Source organism: Myodes glareolus, chromosome 14 (genome assembly GCF_982192425.1).
Source record: "Myodes glareolus chromosome 14, mMyoGla1.1, whole genome shotgun sequence".
Classification (NCBI taxonomy): domain Eukaryota; kingdom Metazoa; phylum Chordata; class Mammalia; order Rodentia; family Cricetidae; genus Myodes; species Myodes glareolus.
The window spans coordinates 3,784,247-3,809,446 of record NC_142039.1 but is presented as its reverse complement, the minus strand read 5'-3'; the positions used below and the strand labels follow the sequence as shown (position 1 = coordinate 3,809,446).

General features: G+C 46.1%; 1 protein-coding gene across 1 annotated transcript in view; it reads left to right on the top strand.

Moving 5' to 3' along the window:
- Positions 1–817: 817 nt before the first annotated feature.
- Positions 818–25,200, top strand: part of Jcad (junctional cadherin 5 associated) — a 73,758-nt gene continuing 49,375 nt past the window's right edge. Inside the window, 1 exon segment of the mRNA XM_085698968.2 lies at positions 818–837. The gene's annotated coding sequence lies outside the window, so the exon portion shown is untranslated.

Sequence of the window (25,200 nt, the reverse complement as noted above, 5' to 3'; positions counted from 1 at the left end):
TTAAACCCTTTTGGCACCTGGGATGGGCTGCCTGGAGCTGCTCCTTGGTCATTCCGTCAGGCCGGGCTCTTTCTGTTGATCCCGTGCCATAAATCACCCTCCTTCAAGTTCAAAGGCGGTGTTTGCTTTCGCCGAATCCCAAGGTGGAGGGCGCCTACTGATCCAAACGAGTCTGGCTCTCTGCTGCGTGAGTTGTTCAGGGGTAAGGCACGCACGCGCACCCTCAACCTACTCCCGCTCATCTGCAGGTCAGCCTTTCCTAGTAATAGCCACAGTAGCTGTTTCCTGGTCTTTGCCTTCCTGTGGATCCCAGGACAAGGACTCTACACCGAACGTGGAGCTTAGCACTGCACCTTTGTTATTTGTTACTAAAGCTTCCTTCTTGGAGCAGAAAGGCAGCCAACAGGCTTGACTTTCCCTGCCCTGAGTGCAGGGCTCCACGTTCCGGCAGCCCAACTCAGCCCCAGACTTCTTCATAGACAATTTGGCAAGGCATACCAATGTGCTACCTCCTCTTTTAAATAAATGGCTGTTTTAGCCTCTCATTTAGGAAAAGTGGGCTTGAGGATTTTTTGGATCCCCCGCCTAGCCTCACATCTAATAGGAGAATTCTGTTGTCTGGAGGTGGATGGCACCTGTGTGCCAAGGAGCCTCATCCCAGCCCTCCTCCGGCTGTCTGGGGACCTCGTGGGTAAAATAACAGCCTCTATTCTGAGCTCACACATAGAGCTTCTTTCTACCAAGGGCAGATTTGGGATTTAGAAAACTCTCAGCAGAGGCTTCGGGTGGCTTCGGAAGAACCGGTAGACTCTCACAGAAGATCAGAGATCTCCTCAGGTAAACAAACATTCCCCCTCCTCTTTCTTCCTTGTTTTGTTGAAAAGCTGATTAAGGAAACAGGGTTCGGAAGGAGCTTCTGCTCTCTGGCTTTCTTGTAAGGTTAGGGCTTGTTTCTCTTTCTCTGAATGAGGAATAAAGACATGAATTCTGTGGAGGGAAATGCAGGGCGTTCTCTGTGGAGACAGGGCTGGGTGTCTAAGTCCCACATCGGCAGGATGCAGCTTCCTTGGAGGCCAACTAATCCCCTGCTGGGTGCAGTGCCCAGGGACTGGTCACATAACTAGCCCTTTCAGCAGTGGCCCAGGAACTGGTCACATGATTTTTTTGGGGGGAGTGGCCCTAGATACTGCATAGAGTGACACCAGTCTGCTTTCCCTTGCTGTTTCTCTTTAAGCCATTGGACTCTACTGCATCTATCTTATTCCATTTTAAAATGTGAAATCTGTTCTTGTGTGTTCTATTTGAGTAATTTTTAAACCTACACCATTCTCCAGTGATAGATTAAAGATCTGCCTGGAGTTTATTGTAACGTGTGTTAACATTTTTCTCTGAATACCACCAACTACGTTCTTCTGAGAGAAAAAGAATGATTCATCCACCAGATGGACCATTTCTTCTGGAAAACTTGCCACCATCCACTCCCCTCCTTTTGTAAGCCTCTCTGCCTGTGAAATCTGTCAGCATAGCTCATGACTGAATAAGGTATTCATTGGCTCATTATCTCTCTCTCTCTCCCCGTTCTCTTCCCCACCCTTCCCCCTGCCTCTCACTTGAAGAAAATTTCATTCCTATTAGCTGCTAGACCCAGTTCAATCGATCAACTGGCTGTCAGTCAAATAAGCACATTCCCCTCACTGTATTGGAATGTCACAGGCGGGGAAGGCTTTTTCTAAGAATATCAGAGCCAGCCTTGGTATTCGTCATGCATCTGACTCCCACCTACATCACTTAAACAGTCGCTACGGAGGACCAGGGAGTGCAAGATGTCTTGCTGACTTTTAAGGCACAGAATGTAGATGAAGTTGAAGGGGCCACAGTGGCAGCACCCTGAAATCATCAGTGCTGTCCTCCACAGGTCTCATCACACGTGAGGAAGCAGGAGCTTCCCAGGCCCTGTCCAGATGAGGATGGATGATAGGCTTGGGGCTCTGGGCCTCAGCCTGAGACCATTCCCAGGATCACAGCAGCATAAGCTGCTCAAGACAAAGTAGCCTTTAGACTGAGACTAGAAGGGTCAGAGGTCACCCCGAGGGCCAGAGGAGGAACAGCTAAAAGCAGCTGAGATGTTGGGGGACATTGCAGTAGTTGTTGCCCTGTTGTGTGTGGGTGAAAGGGGAGATAATGGCCTAGAGAAAAGGGACTGGACACAGGGGACACCACTCTGAGGACACAGAGTGAGGCTGTGATCAAGCTGAGCAGAGCTGTCTGTGTGCTGAGGGCCTGCTTCTTCTCTGAAGTCTCTCAGTTTCCTGCCAGTCTCGTGCCCTCTCTTCGGGGTTCTGCCCAAACCTTACCTCACCGACTAAGCTTTTGACACTCCTCTTCAAGATCACCTTATGACCATTCTCATTAACTTTCTTTAACCTTGGGCTAAAGTATTTGGGATGTGTAATTTGTCATTTTTTCCAAGCGGGTGATTTAGTGGCATTAAATACATTTATAATTTTGTGTAACCATTGCTACAATCTGGTTCTAGAACATTTGCGTCACTGCCAAAGGAAACCTTATGCCCACCGACCAGTCAGCCTGCCTCATCCTCATGGCAGCGCCGGAGACACTCTTGAGCTTTCCCTGAGCTTTTCCTATTTTGCATGGGATCCTTCATTATATGTCTTTTACATCTGACTCATTTTACTTAATTTTTAATTTCTGTGGTGTTGGGGTGGAACTCTGGACCTCATACATGTTAGGCAAGCCACCTACCACTAAGCAACACCCCAGCCTGCTTAGTATATTTCTAACCTTCATTCACCATGTGCTATGTGCCAGCGTGCTGCTTGCTGTATGGCTGGCTGGTGTTCCACGGTACAGGTACAGTACATTTGTTTACCCATTCACCAGTTTGTTCTCATTTTGGCTGTCTCCACCCTTTGGCTATTGTGGATAGTGGCATTGTAAACACTGGTATGAAAGATTTCACATGAACACATATTTCGATTCTTTTGGACACACATGTAGGCGTGGAAATGCAGGATCATATGGTAGTTCTATGTTTATCTTTTTGAGGACCAGCCAAGCTGTCTTCACATCCCAGCCACTGCTGTGGGAGGACTCAATTCCTCCTCAGCCTTGTTGTAAACTCTTACTTTCTCTTTTTCACAATCCTGCCTTCCTGGCGGGCGTGGGGTGGCATCTCACTGTGGATTTGCATGGCATTTTCCCAGTGACAGTGAGCATCTTGTCCTGTATGTCTTGGCCATTTGTCCCACTGACTTTCATTTCCTTTCTTTGGCTTTACTTTTTTTTGTGAACATCTTTTGTTTAAATAAACAAAATGTGATCTATCTGCTCCTGGGACGGCAGACGCTTTATACAGGCCCGTGCGTTCTTGTGGCCCTCACTGAAAGCTGGCACTTACTGTAGTGTTTGGTGTTGTTGAGTCTCTGGTAACTGAGGAATATAAGGTGGTTATTCCAAAGTTCTGGGTCTAGGCCTTTGAAAGCAGACCCACAGTCTGAGCAGCGCGTTGAGGAGAGCCTCTGAGTTGGCCCACCTTACAGTCCTCATCTGCCCTCCCGTGGGGGTCTGCCATCCCTCCACCCTTTACCCATCGCTCTGTTGCAAGGGCAGAGGCTGTGGCAGAGAGCTGACTCCAAGATCATTGCTGTCTGAGGTGAGGAGATCCGCGCCCCAGGTGGTTGCAAAGCATAGTGGGAAGAAAAAAGGAAGAGGGGAACACTGTGGGGAAAAAAAAACCCAAGTTTAGGAGACTTTAGTGGACATGAGAGTGTGGATCAGAGATAACTCCGAGTTTCTGTCACAGAGCGCTGGGGAAATGATGGTGTTTCTCTGTGGAAGGGAGGCTAGGAGAGGGGAAAGGGGAGAGAAAAGAGACCTGAATGCTCGTGCCAAAGGGGTGAGTCAGGAGTAGCTCTGTATCTTATAGAGGCATAGGATGTTAGGAGACAAGAATGAAGATTCTGAGAAGGGAGAGAGAGAAGGAGAGAGGTGGTAGGGGAGAGAGAGGAGAGAGGAAAGAGAGGAGGCAGGAGGGAAGGATGGAGAGAGAGAGGAGAGAGAGAGAGCCCCTGGCAACACCTTCCTAAGACGGCCTCTATGTTCTGTGTTCTCTTCCATTCTGTGACACCTCTGAGGGGAAAGAACCAGGGACTAAGTTGTGAAATCTGGGGATCTGGGGATCTGGGGGTCTGGGGAGTGGCACCGAGGAGTTGGGAGAGGAGAGCAACCCCAAGGTTTCCTGTTTCCGCTCCAGCTCACTCCATTTCAGTCAGACAACTTGAGCCAAGAAGCCTTGGTGGGAAAGTCCATCCCAGAACATTCTCTGTCTAGCATACTCATGGGAACTCGCCAAGGGCACCTCAGGGGTGCTTTTTTTCCCCCTATGTTGGGTGTATGGAAGAGGTCCTTATTCTTCATTGGGAATTCACTTTTCCATGGCAGGATGGACAAAAATGTGAGTTTTGGAAGAAGGTGTTTGCTGTATGGGCTAGAAACTGTTGCCTTCCGGGTGAGCACTCGGTGGTCAATATTTCCTCTCCCGGGCTGATTGAAAAGTGTGAGAGGAATCTGGTGGTAGCCATCTTCCTCTGACTGTGGACACTAAAACATGCTCACATGAGGAGCTGAACGCTGCGGTCATGGGCGTCTTCCCTCAGAAGCTTCTTCTTGGGGTCCGTAATACTGTTCCGTGCCTGGGCCTCCCTCTAATCCAGTGTTCGTCTCCCCATAGCAAAGGTGTCCTGGTCACAAGGACACGGGTATCTCTGCTTTTCCACTGCAAACTGGAATAAAGAGGAGTCTTCTGAGAGCCAGGAGACAGTCAGCCCGATCCCCTGACATCTCATAGAACACAGCTCTTCACATATTTTAGGAACATTGTCTACTAAGCTGCCCCAGACAAAAGAGCGGCGCTCCAGGGTAGGGTGCACACTCATTACACGGGGAGAAGATTAGCACCTCAGGGTAGGGTGCACACTCATTACACGGGGAGAAGATTAGCACCTCAGGGTAGGGTGCACACTCATTACACGGGGAGAAGATTAGCACCTCAGGGTAGGGTGCACACTCATTACACGGGGAGAAGATTAGCACCTCAGGGTAGGGTGCACACTCATTACACGAGGAGAAGATTAGCACCTCAGGGTAGGGTGCACACTCATTACACAGGCAGAAGATTAGCACCTCAGGGTAGGGGTGCACACTCATTACACAGGCAGAAGATTAGCACCTCAGGGTAGGGGTGCACACTCATTACACAGGCAGAAGATTAGCACCTCAGGGTAGGGTGCACACTCATTACACGAGGAGAAGATTAGCACCTCAGGGTAGGGTGCACACTCATTACACAGGCAGAAGATTAGCACCTCAGGGTAGGGGTGCACACTCATTACACAGGCAGAAGATTAGCACCTCAGGGTAGGGGTGCACACTCATTACACAGGCAGAAGATTAGCACCTCAGGGTAGGGTGCACACTCATTACACGAGGAGAAGATTAGCACCTCAGGGTAGGGTGCACACTCATTACACAGGCAGAAGATTAGCACCTCAGGGTAGGGGTGCACACTCCTTACACAGGCAGAAGATTAGCACCTCAGGGTAGGGGTACACACTCATTACACAGGCAGAAGATTAGCACCTCAGGGTAGGGTGCACACTCATTACACAGGCAGAAGAGTGGTACCTCGGGGTTGGAGTGCACACCTTGGATTGGTAAAAAGTTTCTGGAGGTTGAACTTCAAGCAATTCAAAAGCAAATATGAGGATTTTGTTCATCTGAAATAGTGGGTTCCCCTCCACCAACCTATCCCTTCCTTTTCCCTACCTTACTTTATTCTTACTGAGCTATATTAATTTTGTATCTAGAAAGGTACTTCTGAAAAACATGTCAAGCATACAGACTATGCAGTGTGTAGAGTTTGTCAGTGACACTTGGAAGGCTTGGATCCCCCAAATGCTTTAAAAGGGTATAGTTTAATGGGATAATTTCATCGAACAATACAATAAAACAGCATTTCTTTGTTTAAAACTGTTTAAAACTTAAATATAATTTTTATCTGAAGTATAAAACATAAAATCACATTTATTCTTGGGTAAGCAGATGTGTTTCCTTATTTAATTTAGTTTCTAATTAGTTTTCATTTGCTTAACAAACATTTGTGGAGACCACAGGCAGTACTGCTGGGAGGGACACAGGAGACCCTGCTTGTATTCTCGAGGGCACCAGGATTGCCAGTCAGTAAGCACGGAAGAGAAGTGCAGAGAGGCAAGAGCCGGGATGGCGAGCCACCAGGCCACAGGGCCATCGGGTCATCGGCCCTGTGCACAGCTGTGGTCTCCATGCATTTGAGCTGGGTATCATCCTTAGCAAGCCTCACTAGGGGAACAAGAGTGGGGAACTCCTATAGGCAAATAATCCGTGTTCATCCAAGTCACCTTCTGGCTGTGTGGACGCTGTGGTGACAACATTCCACAGAGTGTGTACTGGCCTGCCCCTGTCACCCGTGTCTCTTTAAAGTGACACCTTCCCTAATTATGGTTCTACTATTTGGAAACCTTGGCTTGGAGTCTCAGCAACAGAGGCCACTTTGTCCTGAGGGAGTGCCAATCCTTTCTAGACATTGCTTCTAAGAAAGAAACACTAAAAGGAGGTGGTACCACCAGGCTAAGGCTGAATTAGACAGAATTCCAGATGTAAGATATCAGTTGTTAGGCTGATGCTTGACACAGAGACTGTAAAATCACCTTTGATGTGCACGCATAGCAGACGTGACCATCTACTTCTGTCATGGCTAACCTGTGCACTGCAGACGGCAGACCCAAAGCAGTCCTGCATGGTGTCAGGCTTCCGTGCTCTGGGTGAATTATTTTATAATAGCCTCGCTTTACTGATTTGTATAGTTTCAAATTAATATCACATCATATTGTTTCAACACGTATCAACTAAAGATGAGACTTTGGACTGTGAATGGCAGAGAGAGGTCGGCGGGAGAGGCTTAAGTCACAGCTACAGGCTGGTAACCACAGGAGTTTCTGTTTTGTATTCTCTTTCACCCTTTTCTATACTGCCCTTAATGGGAACGTCTCTATGTGTTCCCTCCTCAGGAAGGTACTGCCAGTGGAGTTCATCTCCACAAAGGAACACAGAACCCTCTTAGCCCTGCAAGCAAGATAACATGAACAATGGCAGCTTCCTCATGCCTCTTTTGGCATGTAACTTCCCCTCTCTAAGCATCAATCTCCCGATCTATTAAATAAGCAGAATCAAAGGTCCCCACCGCAGGAGTGCTGTGACAACCTCATGAGTGAACGCAGGCAAAGCCCTCAGCAATTCAACCCCTACGAGCTATGATTATCCTCGGTGAGCCCCCTAGAGCAGAGCCCAGCCGCCATTCTGCAGCAGCTACAGCCCGCTCTTCTCTCTCCCAAGAGTGATGCAGAGCTTGTTCTCATTAAGTTCTTCTGTCCTAAAGTCTGTGGCCAAATGGACCGAATGACCCACAGTGTGTCATCAGCCCCAAAGCTGCTTCCCTCTCCCTCCCTTCCTACAACTTTCTCAGCCCCAGAACCGCTTTTCCTGGAGATCCCCCATTCCTGATGCCCTTTCCTGTGTCTCTTCTTCTGGGCAATCCAGTCAGGACTGGAGTAACTGTCTTTGGGTGCGTTCCTAGTTCCTAGGTGCCTCAGTGGTGCCTCAGACTCACCTCACTTGGAATGGTGAATTCTGGGTCGTACAGCAGACTCCTTGGAATTGAAAGCAGACCCTGTTCGTTGCTGAGTATATCAGTCATTTGCTAGCTCTTATGTACATAACCAAGTAGCAGAGAAGGTTTGTTGAACTGAATTGATGGATTGAATCTCTAAATGTTCACTGTCAGTGGGTTCTTACGGTAATAATAGAGAGAGAGAGAAAGAGAGAGAGAGAGAGAGAGAGAGAGAGAGAGAGAGAGAGAGAGTGTCAGAGACAGAAACACATACAAACAGGATCAGGGAATGAAAGGCTCCTTCCCTTCCCTGCAACTTCAAATGTGTGTCGGTATCTTGTCTTCAGTGGCACTACACAGCTGTCTCTGTAACAGTGAGTGTGTAATCTTTCCTTTCATTCAAACAAAATACAATGGAAATAAGAATTTTTAATATGGCATGACAGGACTCTGTATTTAAAAAACAAAGTTACAATTTCTATCGTGAATATTATACTAGAATAGAGTCAGACTTTTAAAATTCTTATATAACATTTATATAACTTATTATAATCTATATTAAAATAATTATATAATATACGTATACTTATTTATATAACTATTTTATACATACCATCATGTATATATTATACCTATCTCCCCATAATATGCAGTCTGTAGGGTTGAGGCTGAAGCTAAGCTGCAGAGCACTTGTCTAGTGGGCGTAAGGACTTGGGTTCAACTCCCAGTAGCCCCCTGCCACACACACAAATGTAGCCTCTGCCAGGATGGGGGCTTTTTTAACCTTTCTCATTGCCATATCCCTAGAACAGCGCCCAGCACACAGTAAGGGAACAGAAACACTAAAGAAAACTGTGAAGCTGGGTTTGGTGGCTCAGGCCTATAATTCCAGCCCTTGGGAATTCTTCTTCTGAGGCAGAAGTAGAGGCTAGCCTGGACCACAAAGTGATTTTAGCCCATCTCAAAATACAGAAACAAAAGAGTGAGCTGGAGCATAGCAATTTGTATTAAGACTTTGGTAAGAAGCAAGGACTGTTCAAAAGTGAAGGTCAGAGAGAGAACAGGGAAGAAACTCATCCTAGGAAAAAGAAGCTGATGCATTGCCAACTGTTTGGGCTGGGAGAAGAGAATTAGGATCAGAGAGTTTTCATCCGGATCTTTAGCGGGAAAGTGGAGCGAAACAGGAAATGTGGATCTGGGAGGTTTGCTCCAAAGGCTGTGACCTCCCTTTGTAATGGTGTTTCTTGTTTCAGGTGGATTGGAAATGGGGAGAGCTTGGAATGAGTTTATGTTTTATTTCCATTTTCAAAGAATTTTTTTAATGAAAAAAAACAAATTGAGAGTTTAGAAGAAGACTACGGATGAGTCAAAGATAAGTACGTGAGGAGGCCAAGGGCTCCCAGGAAGGTGAAGAGAAGGAGAAGGTGAAAACACAAAGATGGCAACATTGTCAAGGGCAGGACCATGGGGACAGTGGAAACAGAAAGACAGCAACACTGCCAAGGACAGGCTACAGATGCACGTCAGTCTGCCAACACCATCCTCTGGGCTTAACTCTAGGGGAATGGGAGAATTCTGAGACTGCGTGGTAATGCAGGGGAGAAGGAAGACGTAGGTGGAATTCCAAGTTGAGGCTTTTATGACAATCCATTATTGGACAGTAAGAACTTTGGAATGGTGCTTGGGGAGACTATGAGTCACCTCGGAGACTGAAGAGGCTTTTAAAAGATGTGGAAGTGTTAGGAATTAGAATTCATTCATTTTCACCTAGCTATTGGGCACTGTTCAGGCTCGGGGAATAGAAAGACAAATGTATCAGGCCAGACCCAATTCTGTTGCTTGGGAAAACAGAGAGCAAAGTTCACAGTGAAGATGTGTTCAGCAGAGGCTGGGGGAGCATTCAGAGGGAGACCAGACTAATGAGGGTACCAGGTCTGCATATGGAGGCTCTAGTTGCTTCCCAAGTACCCAAGATCTGAGGGCATCTGGAAGGCAGCCAGGGGAGAGGCCTAGGGTAGGTGCGTGGAAGATGGGTGGTTATATCTTCAGCAAACAGGATAAACTGGAGAGCTGGAGAACAATCAGGTAAACTGAGGCATGGATAGTAGATTAGCTACTTCAGTAGATGCAGGTATGTGAGATTCTACCCCCAAGAGCAATAGGACATGATGGGGTGCTACAGTTTCCACTTAGGGAGATAAGATGGGACCGGAAGCTATGTGTTCCAGATAACGCAAACCCACATATTCACGGCTCTGCAGCTTTGATGGGTCTGAATTAGGCTTGTTCACTGTCTCCGTATCCTGACTGAAGCATCCGTCCCTGAATCCGCATTCTACTGGTGACCACAACACCAAATGCTATCTTTTTACAATGTGAAGGCCCCTAGTCCTTATGTCCCCCCATCAAGTCTGTTTTCAGACATTTTCCTTTGGGGCTGTGGTTGCTGTCCGTCCCTGCTTCTAAACAGACGTTTCCATCCTGCCATCAGACTCAACATGAAGGAACCTGACTCACTGGTCACTGTTATGCCATGATACAGGGTTTGGGGGAACTTCTTTAGTAGAGCAAACATGTAGGTTCCTCTAGTCCTGGCTGGTTCTCCAGACAGTGGGGTGGCTTGAGGGGGCCCCATTTGGTGTCTCACTGATATGTGTCCCATGAAGTAGTCATGTGACTCTGTAAATTTCAGTTCATTATATCTGAATGCAGTAAAAAAATTATGAATGCTGTCAAGAATTCAGATTTGGTTATAACTAACCCCATTTCAAGCTCCGGTTGACCACACGTGGCAACAGCCACTGTGATGGGCTGCTCAGGACGCACATTTTAATGCATGTGGAGCGTCTAGGTAAGATGACCTGCTGTCGCATATTGCGGTAAACACGAGCCAGCTGATCCTTGCTACTGGCACCAGTCCTGTTAAGCACTCACTTGAAAGCAAGTCTAGGCCTGAATCAAGTTTAGAACTGGATGTGGCCTTTCTTATTCCGCTAAGCTAACAAAAATACATCCTGTAAATTATTCCTTGCAGAACTGTTATAACTACTGTACTGCTATTGAAGAAATGCTCAGAGCTCTGCTATTTCCAGCAGAGAATGGACTCAAAGCTAATTAAAATTCTACATTTGCTCACTGAAAAATCAGAGCTCATGCCTGACTCACCTTCCCACCGTGTCTCCAAATAGCAGCAAGTCACATCCATGCCAGCAGCCTTAACGGCTTGAGAAATTCCAGGACCCACCCAAACATTTGTCCACTTACCCATCAGCCTTAGCAGGCCAGGTTCATGCAGGAGGACCTGGTTCAAGAGGTTTTTCTTTTTTCATTTTTCTAAAGAAAATTCATTCTCCGCTCTGAGCTCAGAATAGCAAATGAGAAGACACAGAAGGAAGCTGTTCCAGCTGAATGTTATTTGAAAGTCATGCGAGGTGCCAGGAATATCACATTAGTGATTGCTTGACTGTTGGTAAGTACCAGCTTAAGAATAAGACCCATGCCTAGACCCCCAGCACCACCCTAAGCATGGGGTTTGCTGCCTGTACCGAGCCGTGTCTTAACTCTGTAAGTGAAAGCCCTTTACAGTTTACACCTGACACATGAGGAAACTGGGGTCCAGAGTTGCGGCTGCTCATATATCAGGAGTTCAGATCCCAGTGGACCCAGCAGGGCATCCATGCAGCAGCTCCTGTGGCATCTACATGACTCATGTGGACTGAATCCTGCCTTTGACTGATAGCAAGAGAAAAAGTAGAACATCAGCTTGTCTTGTCTGATTTTCTGAACTGTGGTCAGTTGACACAAGATATATCATAATCTTAAGAGACAAGTTCCACTTTATCTGGAAAAATAGAGCAGATACAATGAGATAGACAGAAGCTGTATTCAAGGGCTGCGGAATCGTGACCATTTTTCAATACCCTGCTCTAGGAGCACAGTCTTGTCCAGGGCTGGCTGGGGCTCCAGGGTGCCGCAAGGTTCCTCTCTGCAGAACTCTGCTGCACACCAAGTCACAGTTCATTGCTGTGGGAGAGGTCAAAGCAGAAATTTCAAGCAGCTAGTCACACGGTATCCACAGTCCACAGCAGAGGGAAGGGAAGGCATGTGGACTAGTCACGTGGCATCCACAACAGTCCACAGCAGAGGAAAGGGAAGCCATGTGGACTAGTCACGTGGCATCCACAACAGTCCACAGCAGAGGGAAAGGAAGGCATGTGGACTAGTCACGTGGCATCCACAACAGTCCACAGCAGAGGAAAGGGAAGGCATGTGGACCTTCTCACTCATTTGTGCTCAGCTTGAGTTCCCTGTTTTTATACAATTCAGGATCCTTTGCCTAGGGAATGGGACCACCCACAGTGGGCTGTGTCTTTCCACATCAATTAAATTAATTAAAACCATGTGACACAGGCATGCCCACGGGCTCACACAGTGTAAACAATCTCTCTTTTAGACCATCTTCCCAGGTGATTTGAGTCAAGCTGACAGTTGACAGTAATCAGCACAGACACCATCAAGCAAGAACAGAAAACACATCAAGGTAAATTTTTAGATACCAGGAAGGACACATGAGGTGCAACTAGGTAGGAGATGAAATACATACCTTCAGTCAAGATTAAAGTCACACCAGGTCTGGTGGAAATATAAACATACAAACATCATACAAAAATGGGCCGGGTAGTGGGCTCCTGTCTAGCTTCCAGGCTAAGGCAGTGACATCTATTACCAAGGCCACAGAACTGGCCCCAAAATTATCTTATTTCAAAAACCAGGACTTCTGCCTCCAGGGCAAATTAATTTTAATAATCTACCTATCAACCAAATTGTGTAGAAGAAAAACAGTGGGTAAATAATCAGAGAATAACTTCAAGAGAAAAGATGGACTCACCTATGGGGCCAAATTGAGAAGTGTAAGTTCAGTGAAGGACCAGCCAGGCAAGGTTTTAGAGTAGGTGTCAGGACCAAAGGGAATGCTGGGAGAGAGGCTCCTAGAATCACACCAGGGCTGCCAGGCAGCAGCTCAAACCCACCCTGATTTAACTTAAATCCAAATCTCTTGGGGCCAGCAACTGCATGGATGGTTAGAATGGAATTGCTTCTGCTGGGAAACAGATGTTCTCCTGTGGATGAGGCTGCCGTGCGCTTCTTTCAGTGACAGTAGAGGAGGCAAAGACAGGAAATGCCCACACCTCCCTGAGTGTGAGTTAGGGCCTCAAAATGACAGAGAAGGAGTAGACTACATATGGAAACTCAAAGGAAGGAAGAGAAAGTTGAGTGGTTGGCGTTTACACAGGCAAGACCAGAGCGTTCCGAGAGCTGGCTTTCCATCTTCCAGCCAGCAGGACCCAGACTGCACAAGGGCAAACACAGACCACAGAAAAAATCCTCTGCTCCCAAGAAGGTGACTGTCTGTCTACAGAAACATTAGCAGCCCTGACCCAAGCACTTCATGAAGTCCTCCACTCTCTTTTCTGACAGACGGACTCACTGTGAGCCCAGGCTGGCTCCATCCTGCCTCTGCCTCCTAAGGACCAGAGTGGGCTACCATACCCTGCTTCCATTAGTGAATTTCCTCTTGCTTTCAATGCAATAATGAGAAAGCTCTTAAGAGACTTGAAAGCACAGCATTCTTTCCCTTCAGTGGGGAGCAGTTGTGCCGCACTCAGTGACTTGTATGCTTAGCAAAGTGCTCTGCAGTACAGTGCCCAGTAGCCAGGCTTTCCACGCCCTGAGCATGGCTTATTTTTGTTTTGAGACAGCGTCTTGCTAGGCAGTCCAGACTCACCACGAGCTCATAATCCTTGTGCCTCAACCTCCTGAGTGTTGGGATTGCAATCACAACACCTAACTTCAGAGGTGATTTTGTAGAACATGGGTGTCCAAATACTTGCTGAATTTGTGCTCCATCTTCAGGGTTCCCTTGACTTTGGTGCCAGCAGTCAGTGCACACCCCTAAACATCAGAGCATCACTCCGATGGTAACTGTGAAAGCCCAGTGGCTACAGCTCAGGATGCAGATGCAGGAGTTGGTGAATGGAAGATGTTGAGCATCCCTATAAACAGGACTTCAGCTTCTTTCTCTGCATTTTTGTGGTCCCAATGGGGCCAGCTTGGGGATGATTTGTCTCCTCTTTATAGGCAGGTGAACATGCCACCAATTTCTTTGGTATAGCAGTTCCAAGTCTTCAGAACTAACATCCGGAGAGTACCTTAAATGCAGCACTAATACTGGAGTCATAAATAATTCGTGGATGACAGGAACAGTTGTCAAAGAATTAATATACTATAAGAATGTACTTAGAAAATCTAGTAGACAACTGTTTGCTTATCAACATTTAAAGCCACTCAAAGATAGATATATTCCTGGTGTGTGTGATCTTGGTGCGGACACTAAGCATAGATCTATCATGCCTCTAAGTGAACAGGCCCATAGATTCGATATCCAAGAGCAACCCATATTGCACGTTGGTAGTTCCTCCTGTAGCATCCTTCATGCTAGTCTTTCCAAGGCTGTATTTTCTTGCTTTCCACCCCTCTACCAACTCCTCCCAGACTCCACAAGTTTTTAAGCTATAATTAAGGGGCCAGAGAAGTCACTCCTCAGGTAAGGGCACATTCCACGTAAGTCTGACAACCTGAGTTCAATCTCTGCAGCTACATAAAGGTGAAAGGAGAGGTCCAGTTTGACAAAGCCGTCCTTGGCTTTACACATGTGTGCCACGGGACATGTGCACAGACATATAATAACAATAAATAGAAAAAAAGATAATTATACTTAGTATATTATTTTTAAAAGTATGTAAAGTATCTATTTTCTGGCAAAACCTCTGGCTGAGAACATTTTGCATTCTTTTCACTTCCAAAATTAGCATAAGTTTTCTTTAGGGACTCAGCCCATTTGTATCGCTGTAACAGAGTTTGACTATTTTATCAGAAAAGGTTTATTTAGTTCACAGTTTAGAAGTCTGAAAGTCCACGGTTGGGTGGTCCACTCTGACGAGGACCTCCAGCTACATCATAGAGGGGTGGGGACCACAGGGTAGGCTCATGTTGTTCAATCATAACCCAGTCGAAGAATCTAACTCATCCCCACTAGTCCTTACTTCTTCTGAGACCAGCACTATCCTAGCACAAAAGTGTCCATGACCCAGCCACTGCCCCTACCCCTCCAATAGGCTTCACCCATTAAAGATCCCAAGATTTCAACATTACCATGCTGGGAACCAAGTCTCCAGCTTTAATATGAGGGTCTGTTTGTTGGGGTTTCTGTCCTGTCCAGTTCCCACAGCCATTTGTCCCAAAGAAATCACACAGAGAGTCTACATTAGTTATAAACTGATTGGCCCATTAGCTCAGGCTTCTTATTAACTCTTATAACTTACATTAGCCCATTATTCTTATCATTACTAGCCACATGGCTCAGTACCTTTTTCTGCGGGGCAGGTCACATCTTCCTTCTTCAGTATCTGGTCATGACTGGGGAGGAATGGGTTTCCTTCTTTCCAGAATTCTCCTGTCCTCATTGACCCACTTCTACTTCCTGTCTGGTTGTCCTGCCTGGCTACTGGCCAATCAGCATTTATTTAAAACATAATTGACAGAATATAGACCATTGTCCTGCACCGTCCGTCCACAGACATCTATGGTGGACGAATAGTGGTGGGGGCATCCTGTTTCTCAGCAAGGGCGACTGAGCGGAAAAGCAGCGCCACAAAGCCAGGCTCAATCACTTGCTGTCCTTTCCAAGCATGGTTCTCACAATCTTGATGCTTGGGCCTCAGTGATGACATGTCATCAGAGACAGTCAAAGCCTGTACTGGTAAGTCTTCAAATGCCAAGGTTCTGGTTCCACTGTGACTATGAGTCCCATACAGAGGTAGGAGAATACTTGTTTCTGGAAAACTCTGTTTAGAGTGTGTGTGCCCTTCCTGACACAGATCATAAAGTGAGGCACTTTCCACTGCTGGCTTAGGTTGCAGGAACCACACTGGCTTGCAGGCTACTCTCAGCAGAGTTTGGGGTTTGATGGCTGAGTGGATATGATTCCTACAGCCTTGGCTTCCATAGACACTCCCAGAGCTTTGCTGTCTTGATACTGAACTCCACAAGCTTTGGGTATACAGGAATAAGTGGCTGGCTGCCTTGGCGCCCACACCCTCACTCCAGAGCTGGTGTGGGTACTGAAGAGTGGCTGAATTCCCTACCAGCTTCTCCGTGCCCTCTCTCGTCTTCCTTATCCTTCTAGGGGTTTCCTGTGTGTGGCAAAGCATGCGTGTTTTGATTTCAGCCACAAAGTAAATTGACTTTTAACAACTTGAATAGAGTTAAAAATATCACTATAGCTGTCGTGGGGGAAATTCAAGCAGGTGATCACGTCTTCACGTCTTTCCATGCTCTTACCTCCTACAGTCCTCAGCAACCCTGACGTCAGCTCCATGTGTCACTGCCACCTCTCTTTAACCAAATCCCAGCCCAACTTTTGACAGCAGCTTCCTTTAAAGAGAAACGAAAGCAGAAACTATGGTATACTATTAGAATTCCGTCCAGAAGCACAGCTATTTTTGAAGTCCCCTCGCTTAGCTCTGTTTAAGGATTTTCTAATCATGCCAGACGACAGTCAGACATCATATTGAGCTCTTCACCAACACCACCCCTCACCCCACCCCATCTCTAATTCACCCTATTGTTACTCCTCTGGAGTTAGAATGGAAGGTGAGGACAAGCCTGCACACCCATGGTCTGAATAAGTCAATAGGCCTAAAAGAGATTCGTGAGATTGTCTGAACCAGGATCCAGTTCCATGTTCTGTGTCTTTCATGGTGGCACCCGCACCAGGGTAGCATTTCTAATCTTGCCATAGGATTTGCCTCCAGTTTTCTCCTTTGCCCTCTACCAATTTTTATCAATAATATGTCCATTAAGACAGAAGTCAACTTTGCGCTGGTAAGAGTCCGTCCTCCCATCTTGCGGGGGCAGCTATATCACAAAGGTTTACATTTTCCTCACTGAGTCTGGGGGGTGGTGGTGCTGTAGTTATTTTGAATATATGTTGGGGTGGGGATATAAACACATGGCCATGGGGAGGCCATGGAAATATGTTAGATGTTTTTCTCTAGCATTCTCTCCCTTAAGTTTTGAAGCAAGGTCTCTCATTGAGCGTGAAGCCCCTCTGCTTTGTCTATGCTGGCTGGTCACCAAACCCCCAGGATCCAGATGTTCCCACCTTCCAATGTCGGGGCTACAGGCATGCATAGTCACACTCAACTTTTATGTGGATGCTGAGGACCTGAACTCGGGTCCTCTTGCTTGTACCCATCTCTTCAATCACAAAGGTTTATATTTACCATATTGAATTTCAATAGTTTTGTTTGTCTCTTTTGGGGGATAGTCTTAGGTAGTCCTGATTTACCTCAAATTTTCCTGCCTTAGGCTCCCAAAGAATTGGGACTATAGGTGTGTTTCCCTTGCCTGATAGTGTTCAGTTTCTAGAATGAATTCAGAGCTTTGACTGGATGTGGAAAAGGATTTGGGAGGAGATGAGGAGGAAGTGCAGGAGGAGTACATTTTCCTTCTCCCAGTCACCTCTACTTACCCATCCCCAGGCAGCTCTCTGTCAGTTCTGAAAATACTTTACCTTAAAATGTTCTCCAAACACACCGAGAGTAAGGAGAAAAGTGTTTGAGACCTTTATGGTCCAGGGCATTTGGGGTATTACTAGCTTTTGACACAAAGGACTATGCAGAATAACATTTACCACACTGCTGGCCTCCACAGCTTTAAAAAGCATATCTCGTCCTAAACTATAGATATTAACACTTACCTAAATAATGCCCAGTTAAACTGAGAAGGAACTGTGAACATATTCTCTCATTTTGGCTGAAAACTCAGCAGGTTATAAATGTCATCTTTTTGATTGTTTTCATAAACAAAAGTCAAGATAAAAGGAGGCAGCCATTTTGAATGCATTTTGAAATAATTGTTTCTTTGTGTGCTATGGATAAACTTTATACAGTAAAGTTGTGTGTGTGTGTGTGTGTGTGTGTGTGTGTGTGTGTGAGAGAGAGAGAGAGAGAGAGAGAGAGAGAGAGAGAGAGCATTCATGCACTTTAAAAGCCTCAAAATACAGAAAAGCCTTGCTGTTCACTAGATGGCTGGCATCTGCTGTTCTATTCCAAGTGATTAACTCATCTCCAGTGAGTTCTCCCCACTTTGAATAAATCAGACAGCACTGGCAAAAAGAATAATGGTGACCCTTGGCTGTCCTAAGCAGCAACTAGTGAACCTAGATGCTTTCAAGTATTTCAGAAGGGATTTCCTAAAAGGTCTTCCATATTTCTGTCCCTAGACATCATTAGTAAGAAACAGACAAGACAAAGGTGGAGGAAGCATCCACCGAGCACATCTCTCCCCTGATGTTCTGCAGGGACTCGGCAGATGGGAGCACAGCAGTCATTGGGAACGTGGCTGCCAAATGGGGCAGCCTGAGCAGGTGGGGAGGAAAGAGGTACTCCAGGATGCTGGAGGATGAGGCTCTCCCATGAGCTCTGCTTCCTAGCAGGGAGCCTTCAATACTCCTCCATAGTTCAGATCTACTGTTGGACAGAACAGTGCCACACTCAGCATGGATGGAAAAAGGCCGCCCAGGCCCCTGTCCCTCTTGCTATACAAACAGAAGGGGAATTTTTTCAAGTACATAGAAGCTGGCCTGGGATCCCAGCCTCAGCCCAGCCCCATACTCAAAATCTCACACATCCCAACTCATTGTGTTCACCGTAGAACCCAAATGAGAGTCAAGAACTGCCAGCCAAGGCTTGACAGATTTCCTATGTAGACGGAGCGTTCCAGTCCCCTGGAATTGACAGCCTGCTTCGTACATTGCAGGCCTCCTTGGGACAGAAGCTCATCTTCTAGGCTTGCCTTCTCTTCTTCCCATAGATGTCTGAGAACCAAATGGACTTCACCCAGGTTCTGACTTTGGTGCATTGTATTTATGAATTTTATTATGCTTAAAAGAAAAGGAGGCTGAAATTGAATCAGGGCCTTTATCTTTCCATCTCCGAAACTAGCTTTTAGAACCTGAGGCTGAACTGGCTCTGCTAAGGGGCGAGACAGGAGGCCTGCAGACTGGGAAGGCTAGTGTGTTCTGGAAGCTCGCATGGTGGCTACTCCCTGAACTTCTGGAGGTGAGCATGGCTGCCAGGTTTACTATTTGAACACTAACGATCTCTTTGGGAGTCTGAAGTGGGATCAACTCTAAAATAGCCTTTCTATTTATAATTTTGTACCCAGGTTACTTTGAATATTTTCATTAGAACTATTCTCAACATTCATTAACTCTAAGTAAAATCTGGAAAATGTTCCAGGCACTAAAATGATCCTTTTCCAATATGGATGAATAAATAATCCCTCCAACCTCCCTACCCCCATTTTTCCTTTCTCACATTCAGAAAAAAAAATGAGTAAAGAAATTGTATTTCTGATAAAATGATGCCAAGTGCCAGGGTTTCTGTTACTGTGTTCCTAAATTAGAAATACTTTTGCAGCCACCAGTATAATGAAATGGAGAATGACATTTAAGTCTACTTTAAAAAGTGGGCTTTGAGGAAGGCATGGTAGTATACACTTTAATCCCAGCATTCGGGAGGCAGAGGCAGGCAGATGTCTGTGAGTTCAAGGCCAGCCTGGTGTACATAATGAGTCTCAGGTCAGTCAGAGCTACATAGTTGAGACCCTGTCTCAAAAAAACAAGAGCAAACAAAAAACCAATAGGCTTATTTCTTGTCTGTGTGTCTTTTCCTATTGCTCTGTTAGGTACCATGGCAACAGGGAGAAAGGGCTTGTCTGGCTTACGGGTCCAGGTTATAGTCTACTGTGGCAGGGTTGTCACAGAAGCAGAGCCTGAGGGAGCTGGTCACGTGGTATGAATGGTCAAGAAGCAGAAGCCACGAAAGCCTGCAGGTGCCTGGCTCACTTTCTCCCCTTTACATAATCCAGGAATAGCCCTGCTGACAACTGAGATATGTTTTCCCAGTCAATGAACATAATGAAGATAATTCTTTACAGACATTCTCAGAGGATAGCTTAATCTAGGCAATCCCTCACAGGTAGGTGTGTTAGAGACCCTCCTCCCGGGTGATTCTAGAGTCTGTCAATTTGGCAATTACTGCTGACCATCCTACTCCTCATTAGGTAGGTTTTCCTAGCCAACAACAAGATAAATGCTTCATGGTTCTGAAGAACTGGCCAAGGACGTGTTCAAAGGAAGGGAACAGGGGGATGCTGGCTGAGGATGTTTAGCTCTTTGTCTCAGACTTGTCAATCAGTTGCCACTGGCCCCCTTGCCAAAAATAGAAGGAGTGGAGAGAAGCCTGGGACATGACTGCGCTGCAGTATGCAGTTCTTCACAGGAAGAGCTAGGGTCCTCTCCAAGGCGCCCGCTAGTCAGCTTGCCATTGCTGTCATGGAATACCTGAGACAAGCAAACTTTATATAGAGAACTCAGCAGTCCAGAATTTCACATGCTCTCACCTGGTGCTCGTATCCTTGCTGGCAGAGATCTTTGCCTGTGTATGTATATGTCTTCTTATAAAGCCAATATGATTCAATCATGAGGGATCTATCCTAATGACCTTATCTAACCCCAACCAATTTCCAGAGGTCTCACCTCTGAACACCACAGCCAGATTATGTTTTCACACTCTTAATGCCTCACAATAAAGATTTAATGTCAATACATGAAGACTTGGGGGACACAATCACATTCTATTTGAAACATTGCCATCCCAGCCCCACTTTTAAAAACTTGAGAGCCGTTGTGCTGCCCTTATCCCACTGTTATTATGACAGAGAGCAGGAATCTGCTGTGTGACTTGAAAATAGAGAGATGGAAATGTATAACTCACCCATAACACTGATTCTCAGGTTGGTCCAGTTTGTCTTCCAGGGTCATGTGAGTATTCTCATGACCTCACCATCGCTTCGTGCAGAGTACAAGAGACAGAAGTTTCCCTGGTTACAAAAGCAATCAATTGGAACAAAGTGACTTCAACACTTGGATTTTCACATAGGACATCACAAGACCAGGGACATGGATCTGACAAGCAAAATGCACCATTGAAACCTCAAGTTAAGGACATTGGTATACTCCAAACAGACAGCGCTTCGTTCTGGGCCCACTAACATCCTGGACACATCCACAGACAGACAGACCCGAGCTTTCAGTGCAGTTCACCCCAGGCTCAGGAGCAGACACTGGTTCCTGCTCTGAGTAGTGCTCCTCTGGTCAGCTCACGCCAACTTGTCCACCAGCCTCGAGGGAGGAAAGGCTCAGATCACACGAAGAGGCAGGTAGAAAGCCGGCTCTGGTCCTAGCTGTTTCTCTTGGTACGATTCATGACTGTTCTGTGTTTACATTTCCTCTTAAGAGTGTGTATATGTGTGTACATGCTATAGGTGTGTACGTGGGTGTGTGCATGCACACGTGTTACTGTACATGGGGAAGCCAGAGGTCAACATCAGAGACTAGATGAAGTAGGAGTACATATTACATCAACCTCTAACATGCACACACGCATATGCACACACATGTAAGGTTGTTAATGGACGTATTAAGCGGAGCTGCACAGCCACTCTGATGGCATCCTGCTGTGCATGAGCACACGTGCACAGCCTGATGGCCGTCTCAGTGGATGCATCCTGCTGGGAAATGGTTGCTCAGCGTTGGTGGAGGTGAGAAAGGAAGCGGATCAGGGACTTGGCTCCCAGTTCCTGCTCTTAGCTGAAACAGTTGTCTGGCCTTGGAAAACCCATTTCCTTTATCTGTAGAGATGTTAAAAGCTTCTCTCGTCACCAAAAGACTCTGATAAAATGGGAGCTCAGCCTCCCTCTTGTGAACGGAGACAGGAAAACTATACTTATCTGGAAACGTGTGCCATTTGGTCCCAAGTCAAGTATACCACTTGGAAATATGTTGTTTGAATTAATTTCACATCATTTGATCAGATAAACATTTTCTTTTCTTTTTTTGTAGTTTGTGATATCCATTAATTGTGAGCCATCATAGGCCTCCATGCCATTTCTTTTAAGCAGGAGTCCCTGTACTCTAAGGTATCAGGATAGGTGGAAGCTTTTCTTAGCGCCACCTGAGAACCCACTCTAGTTTTCATCCTACGGAAAGCTGGATTTGACAGCTAATGGATCTGTTTTGTTCTAAAACTACCATCTGTTTCCGGGGCACTTTTTAAGGTTTCTATCATTTCTATTATATCTGAAATACATAAATATGTATTCATAATTACTCATTTCCAAGAAAAAAGGTAAAAGCACAATTACAGTTAAACACAAAGAGATAATATTTACGACTGTAGCTAAGCTTAAATTTCAGCAAAAGAAGCAATTCCTATACACACTGACCCTGCAACTAGATACACAGTTACCGCCTCTGTAAACAAAAGATTGCCTTACTGCAGCAGGGTTGTAGGCAAGGCTGGGTGATTGCATGATCATAGCTTCTAAGTGTGCCCACTCAATGCGGGAGCCACTGCGCTCCAGATGGACACAAAGTCTTCAGGGGAAGGTCTTGAGGTATTTGAATCTTGGCCTCCACTAGCTCTGTGCCTTTGTTTACCTGGCTTGTCTCTTCAACTCCTCCAGTTCTGTGATCCAATTAAATATTCAACCAAGGTAACTTAAATCAGTTTTTTGTCATTTGTAGACATCCTGCCTGCTTACTATACAGAAAATATCAAAACCTAGCTGCCTTTTGTTGAGTTTCTCTGCTCTTTGTTCTCTAGCTCACCTAGTCATAGTATGTGCTCACGAGGTGCCAGGAACGGTTTATCTCTCCTGAGTGACACAGATGCCCTTGAATTAAGCTTGACCTCGGAGTGTAGGAGTGAAGCTGCCTTCACCAGGGGAAGCCAGGGTGCGCAGCAGTAAGAAACCTCTGATCAACTGGTGGCCCATCGTTCTCCAGGGATTTGATTGGTGCAAATCTAACATAGGGCTGCTCTGCTAGAAAGGAGAACCTATTCTTCTCTTTTCTTGAGCCGAGAGCAAGTCTTGGAAGACTCTTTGTATCATATGCAAACAGCACTTGGGAAGCCAGTGGAACATCAGGCACCAAGGGCAAAAAGTTGCTGGTGGTTCCATGGCTGGGCAACCAGCCGGAGGAGAGCACGCTGGGACCTCATGCTGGACAATTGGAGGGAGCCCAGCAAAGCTGTGCAGAGAGTAAGAGTCTGTGTGGGGGGCAGTGAATGACTACAGAGAGGTGGGCTGTCCTCGGAGAAGGGAGGGGCTGATCATCTGTGTGGCCTTGGGTCAAGAACTTCCCTCCAGGACTCTTGAGAGCTGGAAATGTGGATGGACAAAGTCTCTCTGTTAATTTGCTGAGCAGCGGGTGGTTCAGAACAAGATTTCCATCAGACAGACTCAGCTCTGCAGGAGTTATAAGATCAAGTCAGGAGGAATGAAGAGCAACTTCCAGATGGGAAAGTATTGCCAAAGTCGCAGGGATGTGTAGGAAGAGGTGGTTGGAAGGATGTAGACACCGGATTTAGCCTTTTCTGGCTGTGAGAGGAGGAAACAGCAGGGGGATAAGGGCTGAATTTGCCTCAAAGCTGGAAGTCTCAGAAGTGGTGTCCTTGGGTCACACGACACATAACATAAAAGAGTAGAGGGCAGCTGGGCAGAAGTGTTCTTTTAGAGTTGAGACTGGGTGTCACGTCTATGACTGATGACTGGGATATGCTTCTGTTTCCATGGACTTATGAAAGCCAGACCACACCGGATTTCACATCTGCCCTACTTCCTAAAATTTAAAAATGTCTCTACAGCTTATAAGAATAGGTAATGAAAACAATTGAGTTCAAATCTGACATCATTGCCATTCACTGGTTATTTAACTTTTCAAATAGCCCCAAAGAGAGAGCAAGACTGAGAAAGGACATCTTCACAGAACTCTTGGCAGAAAACAAAGGTGTCAAGTGGCTCCTCAAGGGGTTCTCAGAATTGAGCGGCTGATTCCTAGATCAAGGCAAGACAGAGGAATCCTGACACTGCCCAGTGGTTTGCTCGAATGGTTACTGAATGGGGGGGGTCAATTTTTTTCCGCTTCAGAATTCTCATCTGCGAAGCTGCTGTCTCTCAGATTTTGAAGTACTGTTTGTATCGGTGAGCAGTAGCCTGCAAGAGGTTCTCGGGGAAGCTCGGTGAAGACAGAGCTGATGGTAATTAAGCAGATCGTCCATATTTTATCTCTTGCAAATGTGATTTTTAGAGACCATGATGGTTTGGATGTGAATTATCCTGCTTGGGCTAATAGTTGCATGCTCTATCTTCAACTTGTGGTGTTACTTGAGGGCTGTGGAACATTTAGGAGATAGGAGCTGGCTGATGGAAGTGGGTTATTAAGAATAAGCTTTTTGTTTTTTTAAAAAAAGCCTCTATCTATCTATCTATCTATCTATCTATCTATCTATCTATCTATATATCTATCATCTATCTGTCTATCTATCTATCTATCTATCTATCATCTATCTGTCTATCCATCTATCTATCTATCATCTATCATCTATCTATCTATCTATCTATCTATCTATCTATCTATCTATCTATCTATCTATCTATGGTGTGTTCCACCATACGCAATCCTAGTGGGGGGCTTTCAAAGGTGATATTGTCCTCTCTGTGACGCAAAGTTGGATTCTACCTTTGTGGTCTTTGTAAATATCACTCTTCCTGTCCCACTGACAAGGTAGATCTGGAACCTGGGCCAACACGGCAGGTAAAGGGCAGTTTCATTGCTGTTGGTCTGAATTTGTATAAGACGTGAAAAATCAAGCCAGCTTTGCCTCTATTGATTTTCTTCCTCTACCTCCATGGCATCAAATAAATCTCCCAGCTTCAGGAGCATGCACAGGAATGAGGCATCTGAGCATCTTTTATGGAAGTACTTAAGTGCATGGGCTGTGACCTTTCCCTCCTGAAGGCTGCCAGTAGCATCCCCAGAATCGGAGGCACCCTCCTCTGGAGCATCATCAAGGAGCAATGGCAGCAGCAGCTCCATTACGGCTCATTCTAAAGAGAGATGCCGTCTGCTCTGTGGCCTTTTTATGTCAAAGCATAAAGGAGGCCTGTTGCCATGGGGCAATCATTACAGGAAGGGCTCGTGTGAGTGATGCCTCCAGATCCATCTCTTTCTAGTCCCCTAGGTGTAATTTACTGATCTTGCTGTCGGCTCAGAGCAATCAGCTGCTTCCTCAAAAGGCTCATGGCCTGGGTGGGCGCTTTTGTCCCTCTGTTCAGACAGTCATGAGATTGTCTGTCTCTGCTACCTCCACAGGCTGGATGGGAGCATTGTCTGTTTGCACTGGGACAACTTTCTGAAGCTGCTATATTTAAAAAGGAAGGTACCCTTCATCCTGTCTTGTAATTGAGGGCAGGGTGCCCTCTCGATTAAGTGTCTCCCTTGCTTC